Genomic DNA, 7829 nt, shown 5'->3' with positions numbered 1-7829 from the left:
TGAACGCTCTAAAAATTCTATACATTAATAAAATTTTAACCAAAAACAGCTGATAAATGCCCTATATTCGTGTTCTGGTTTTATATATCTTTTTACATATTGAAGAAAGAAAGCTAACCTGGAAGCATCCAAAATGAGTGCAATGTATAAAAGTGATGGTCAGATTTAAATCTTAACTATGGATTCTTTCAAAGGAAAACAAGCATCAAATGTATAAAATGTTAGTTCATTTCAGAGCAAAAGCAGTGAAAATTGTCATTTTTATTTTAATAATCTACTATATATGTAACTATAATATTCAAATAAATGAAATCACCATATATACAGGTATGCATGTTCCATAAATTAAATCAAAATATCATATAAAGGTAAATTAAATCATTCATTTTAGAGGAGCTCTATGGTTATTTCTGAGCTTAAGAGAGAAAAGTTATGGCAAAGTGGAAGATTCTCACTTATAGAAAAAAAATCACATAGAAAACAATCTCAGAAAACCTCTTAACTCTAAAATTCAACTATTCTTACCATTTCTAAAGGACCAGGCTTGCTTCTAAGAGGTATGATTTGTATAGAAAATAAAGGCTAATAAGAAAACAACAATAAAAATTAAAATCACTAGTGTTTATACTGATTAACCAGCACCTATTAATTAGCTTCATGCAAAAAATTACATTATTTCCCCAAATTAATATTATGTCAAGTCAAACAATTTTTGCCACAAAAAAGATCTATGAACCCATTTTAAAAGAGGTGAACAAAGTGAAACAAATAATTATTCAAAACAATTTACCTCTAATCCCCTCTCTCCCTCCCCCAAATTTAAGTTCCAGGCTTACTATAAGTAAATAATGTGTCCAGTTATAATCAAATTCTTCTGCAATATCACTGAAATCTGCTCATTGAACAGCTTTTTAACTTAGTGGATTTTATATGACCTTAGAACTGAAGTCTTTATGTAGGAGGAGCTCTGCTTTATCCACCAAATGTACTGTCATGAGAAAATGTGCATTCAAAGCAGTTCAGCATTCAAGGTTACGTTTGTCAAAAGACTCAGAGGAAGTCATGAAGTTCATCTGAGTGATTTTCTTTCCCTTTTAATTAGTTCCTGATACAGCATTTCAGTATGCTAATGTTATTTTACTATGTGACTCACCACATTGGGAATTAAAAGATAATCCAAAGGTAAGTATGTGTATGCTAGGACTATGCCAGGACTATAAACTCACTGTGTTGAGTTTCAAATATCTTTAAGTAGGAAGAGAGTCAAAAGTGGACAAGGAATCCAGAAACCTGGGTTCAACTCTAGGCTCTCCTTCCCACAATCAACTAGGTGACCTTGGGCAATTTCCTTAACTTCTTTGGGCCTCAGTTTCAAAAAATTTATTGAATGTAACCTCAGAAGTCATCTAGTCTAACTTTCAATTCCAAGCAAAACTTGCCTCTGTATTTTCCCTAAGAAATGGTCAGTTTCTCATATGTAAAATTAGCATTAGAAGTAGATGATGGCTAAGGTTTCCCTGAGTTCTAAAATCCTCAGTGTTATAATTAAAATTCATTAAGTGTCATGTATATTTTCTCCCATTGAAAGTTTATCAAATAGTTCTTTATATAACCAAACAAGATTTTATTTCAGCCCAGATAAAATTAAATTAAGAAACTCAGATCAACACCAAATCACCCCTCATCTTTCAAGTCTCCACAGAGTTTTTAATCCACCCCTGATTTTATCTCCATGACCAGGAACCATGCAAAACTATAAGAAGCCAGGATACTTTTGATGCTTTTCTAAAGTAGGTGAAGTGACATCATTGATTTATTCTGAAATAGGGATGAATTGAGACTGAATCTCAGTCTATATACCATCTAATATTCCAAGGGATAAAAAGTATCGTCCTTGCTTTGGAACACAGGTTCAGAGTTGATAGCTTCTCTCAAATACCAAAGATATATTTTACACTAAATATATGAATAAACAAAGAAAAAGCAAAGAGTCTGAATGAAGAGGGGATCATGGATTACAGTCTTCACTCCATTACTAACTTTATGTTTTACCTAAGATATTTTTTTCTTTCTGTGTTCTTTCGCATAGTTAATGCTTCCCCCTAAATTGAAGTTGGAAAGTGGAAAGAAACTGAGAATTGTTTAGGGAGTTTGGTATCTGCTTTTCAGATGTCAGCTAGTTTGCCTCTTTCACAGTCATTTTTGTCAGAAATTACTTATCAGGCCTACGTGAGGAATTTTATAATCAGAATTTGCTGACATGATGGTAAGAAAAAGGAGACCTAGATTCAAAATCTTCTTTCCTTTCCCTGTGACTACAATTCCAATTAACTCATTTACTTTCTTCTATTTAAAAAAAGAAAAAACAAAAAACAACTCTCCAGGAAGTTTTCTTCAAGCTTCCTATTTCCCCCAAATTTTCTGGCCCTTGCAAGTATTTTATTATACTATACTTTATAGTAGTATAATGGAGAGGTACAATTCAAAGAAATAAAAGTATAATAATACCTTGGAATAATACAGCACATTTATTTGTAGACATGCGAACCATAAATTAAATACAGTCATCCCGTGGTACCCACAGGAGATTAGTTCCAGGATCCCCACACGGATACCAAAATCCATGGATGCTCAAGTCCCTTATATAAAATGGTGTAGTACAGTTGGCCCTCCTTATCTGTGGATGCAGAACACACAGATATGGAGGGCTGACTGTAAAGTTAATAAAATGCTGTTGGAAACAATAATGCACCATGCCTCAGATGTTAAAGTTGATTAGATTTGAACTTCTACATTGATTTGATAGCTTAATCAGTGAAAGCATAGGCTTAGCTTTGCTCCTTGGTGTGAAGAGAAAGAAACTAAAAAGACAACTCATTTTAAAATACTAAAAGTCCTATTTGATGGCTTTCTAGTGACATCATTAGAAGTTGCCAGTGAAACCTGTATGCTTATACCTTAGCACTCATTACTCTGACACAGATACAAGGCATGTTGCAACTCCTAAGAGAGAATTTGGGAGTAAGCCTGACTGGTGTAGAGAAAGGAGGTGGGATAAGACTAGTTGGAATGGTGCCCCCATAGCTGGAAGCTGGTCTACACCAAAAAAAGTGTATAAACCCACGTTTGATGCAGGCCAGGGTCATGTCCCTTCATTTCACCCAAGGGACATGAAATGAAGAGGTACATCAAAGCCTCAGAGTGGGGAAGTTCCTAAGGACAATTGGGGTCAAGTCATTCTTCTGAGAGAATAAGGCAAGATGATACAAATGATTCTGTAAGCAGTCAACTGTCAGTCCCTGGAAAGGGGCCAGCAGAAATGAGGCAGAAGATTTAGGTCTGGATCCCAATTTCAACAGAGACATGGAAAAAGAGCTGAGCTTCCAGATTGGGACCAAAGTCCAATTAAACAGCCAGTAGCAGATGGTGGGGTAAGAGATAAATGCTAAAGCCTGATGCTTACAAAGCTTCCCAGGGGCCCAAATCAATTCCAGAGGCATAGCATACACTAGGTTATTTCCAGACTTCTACCTGCTAAAAGAAAATGGTTCTCATTGGGCCAGGGGTATGTCAGAACTGAGACTTCTTAGGCTGACACCATGAAGTGAAGCTAGATGGGCCTAGGGTAGACAAGTACTATCTCTGAGCTCTTTAGTAGGAACATATATAAGTTTCAGTAGGTTAAATAACTTCCAGAAGTCAAAAATTCAAGAGAAATAAAACCTAGGTAGACCTGACACATAGTCCAGTGCTCTTCCTACAGAGCTACTGCTGGGATTCTTCCTGATACCTCAGCCACTAAAATAGCTTACTGGCAGGGATCACGATATCTCTTTCATTGTGTAAAGCTCAGTGACTCCCACTCTGTGGACCATCAAAACAGGAAATGGGTATTCCTGAACTGCTGTTCAAGTGAGGCAATCAACAAAGGCATTATTTAATGCCCCAAAGTGTTATTTCCTTTGTAATGCTAAAAAGACATCAAATTAGCATGAACAAGAAAAATAAAGATTTAAAAAGTAAATAAAATAACCATTCTAGTTTATATATGTGCACACACACACGCGCACAGACACCCCATTCTTAAAAAAATTCTCTGAATCTGAGAACAGTTTTTAAACTTTCAGGCAAATGTTAAACTTCTTAGGTTCTGTGGGGATTTTTTAAAAATCATAACACCCCGGAAAACTGACTTGAAAAGTTATTTGGTATAGTTGACATGTATACAGAAAAGCAGTGTCCTATAAAGAACATGCTCTGTAAGACAAAGGGCATCTAGACTGCCTGTGTTCCCCCAAATCCAGTTTTTAATACTCTGAAACCAGCTAATTTATGAACTCTGAGTTCCCCTACAGACTACCACAGATTCAACAGCAGGATACCAGAGCTGAGATTCTCAGGAAATCCAAATGAGCTGGGAAATACAGTCAGCAACATCATGATCTAGTCCCCAGATTAACACCAAACACACTTAAACACAGACACACAGACTGCCAAAAGTCAGCAGTGCCAGTCTCTGCTTTCTATCCTCTCACATTCATTTAACGGTTCACAGAGCAATGATGTGTCAAGCACCTTGCTAGATGCTGGGGGTACAAATGTGAGCTAGATAGTATCTCATGTAGTTCACACTCTAGTTAGAGGGATAGAAACTAGAAACTATTGATAATTATAGTACTGTATGATAAGAACAGTATACTATGATAGAATCATTGGCAGCTAAGGGAGCTCAGAGGAAAGAACAACTCATTCTATGTGCATTGTGGTAAAAAAGGTGAGCATCTTTAGGAAGAGATGGCTTGGGTGGGGGGAACTGCTGCTCCTGATATATTTGGTCCTTTGTCCCCAGTTCCTGGCACGAAGCTCCTAAAACCCTTGGAATTTCCTGAGTTTTGTTATTCGTAATGAGCTCCTTTCAGCAAACTTGAGTTTATGCTAATGAGGTGATGATTGGTGAGCCTCCACTTAGCTCAGGATGAGGGCTGGTTTCCAGAGAAACCAATCTTGAGATTAGAGGTTGGAACTATCATCCCCACCCCCTGAGCTCCTGGAAGGTGAGAGGGGCTGAAAGTTGAGTTTCAATCGCTAAAGATTTAATCAATTATGCCTTACTAATGAGACTTCCATAAAAACCCCTAAACAACTGGGTGTGGAGAGCTTCCAGGTTGGTGAGCACATTAAGGTACTAGGAAGTTGACATGCCTGGAGAGAGAATAAAAACTCCATGAGCTGTGGTACCCTCATCCCCACCAATACCTTGTCCTATACATTTCTCCCGTTTGGCTGCTCTTATAATAAACCATTAATAGCAAGTAAAGTGTTTCCCCAAGTTCCTTGAGTCATTCTAGTGAACTATCAAACCTGAAATGAGTCGTTAGGACTTCCCAAATTTATAGCTAGTTGGTCAGAAGTGCTGGGACTTTCGACTGGCATCTGAAGTGGGGACAGTCTTGATGGACTGACCTCTTAACCTGTGGGGTCTTTGCTAACTACAGATAGTGTCAGAATTGAATTGAATGGTAGGATACCCAGTTGGTATTAGAAAATCTGAGACTGAATAATTGGTTGATGTCAGAAAACACCACAGACGAGTGAACCGTCTTTTTAACCATTTCTTTATGACTCATACAACCCCCCTATTAGGAAAGGCCTAGGTCTTTCAGGAAGCTTATCAAGATAAAGTTGTCTGATAAACTGTGGCAGAGACCCTAATTGTTTCCCAGTATCCATTCTCCTATTCTTCCTGTTAGTAACAGAACCTTTAGCTATGTACATGGCCTCCCAGCCAGAGGCTATATTTTCCAGACTCCTTTGCAGTTAGGTATGAAGATATGATAGAAATTTAGACAATGATATGCAAGCAGCAGCAATGTGTGCAACCTTTGGATCATGTTTTGACAAAAAAAAAACTCTTGTCCTCTTCTGTCTCTCTCCTCACTCAGCCAGTAGGCTATAGCACAGACATGATAATGGGAGCCAAACTTTGACCACGTAGACAAAGTCACCATACTAGGAGATAGCAAAGCAACAGGCAGAAGGACCCTGGGCCTTGGATGACCTCCTGCAGCAGTGCTGCCTGCCCACCTTTGGTCTGTTGCTTTAGCCATAATATTTTGAGGTGTCTTGATTATAGCAATTTTCTCTGTACTCTAAATAACATAGAAATAAATCTTCATAAAAGTGCAATTGAGGGCTTCCCTGGTGGCGCAGTGGTTGAGAGTCCGCCTGCCGATGCAGGGGACGCAGGTTCGTGCCCCGGTCCAGGAAGATCCCACATGCTGCAGAGCGGCTGGGCCCGTGAGCCATGGCCGCTGAGCCTGTGCATCCGGAGCCTGTGCTCCGCGACGGGAGAGGCCACAGCAGTGAGAGGCCCGCGTACCGCAAAAAAAAAAAAAAAAAAAAAGTGCAATTGAGCTCATAGGAGCACTATTTACAAGAGCCAAGACATGGAAGCAAGCCAAGTGCCCATCAACAAATGCTTAGCTTAAGAAGATGTGGTATATATAGAATATTACTCAGCCATAAAAAAGAATGAAATATTGCCATTTGCAGAAGCATGGATGGACCTAGAGAATATTATGCTTAGTGAAATAAGTCAGACAGAGAAAAGACAAATATTATATGAAATCACTATACGTGGAATCTAGAAAATAATACAAATGAATCCATGTACAAAACAGAAACAGGCTCACAGACGTAGAAAATAAATTTATGGTTACCAAAGGGGAGAGGGAAGAAGGGAGGGACAAATTCGGGGTATGGGATTAACAGATACAAACTACTATACATAAAATAGATAAGCAACAAGGATTTACTGTATAGCACAGGGAATTATAGCCATTATCTTGTAATAACCTATAATGAGATATAATTTGCAAAAAAAAAAATTAAAAAAGAATCACTATATGGTACACCTGAAACTAACACAATACTGTAAATCAACTATACTTCAATATTTTTAAAGATGCAATTGATATTACTTAATGTGTTACTCTTCCCAGAGGCATTTGCACATGGAATCCAAAAATCAAAGAATGTATAAACTCCAAAGAAAAATATGCTAATGGTAATTCAGATGCAGTGATAGGCCAGAGGTTTCTGGCTTTGGTTATATTTTGTTTTTAGCTCCCTTTAAATATCAGCATGCCAACAATTGCCTACTCTTTTAAGTTCAGCCCTGACTCTAAGCTTTCACATGTCAGTTTTTCCCCTTAGTATGTGATTTCCTTAAGAGCAGGAAGTGTGCCTTACTTGCCTCTATAAATCCAGTTCCTAGAGTATAGCAGATGTTCAATAAATATGTATTGAATGCTTCTAGTGAAGGTAACCAAAACAGCCATATTTTCTCCCTTTTTAAAAAAATTTCTCCACACATAGCTTTATTCTAATAATGCAAACAACTAAGTGACAAAAATAATAATGACAGAATAGGCTGATGATGTTGGTTTAAACTGCTTGTCAGGCAGCGTGTTTAATGATTACCCATGTTCTTTAGTCCTCACAATAACTCCATGATGTAGATACTACTATTGACATTCCCATTTTATAGAAAAGATAACTGAGGCTCAGAGAAGTTTAAAAGCTTTCCCAAGGTCTCACATTTAGGAAATGGTTGAAACAGGGATTTAAGCCCAGGATTGCTCAGCTGCAATGTAGTCTGCCATATTATCTTCCAGAAATGACCTGGCAATGTGTAGGGTGGTGAGGGGAAAAATTAGCCTGGGTTTAAGAATGAGGTACAGATAATTAAGCCAATCTAAAGTTCATGTTGTGAGTTGCCAAATCAATATAAATTATATGATGCTTGTAAGAAACTTTTGTTAGTTTTC

The sequence above is a fragment of the Delphinapterus leucas genome, chromosome X, assembly GCF_059928025.1.
Source record: "Delphinapterus leucas isolate spDelLeu-1000000601 "Yukka" chromosome X, BTC_Dleu_Yukka2, whole genome shotgun sequence".
In the NCBI taxonomy this organism is placed as follows: Eukaryota; Metazoa; Chordata; class Mammalia; order Artiodactyla; family Monodontidae; genus Delphinapterus; species Delphinapterus leucas.
Note: the sequence above shows the minus strand (reverse complement) of the source record.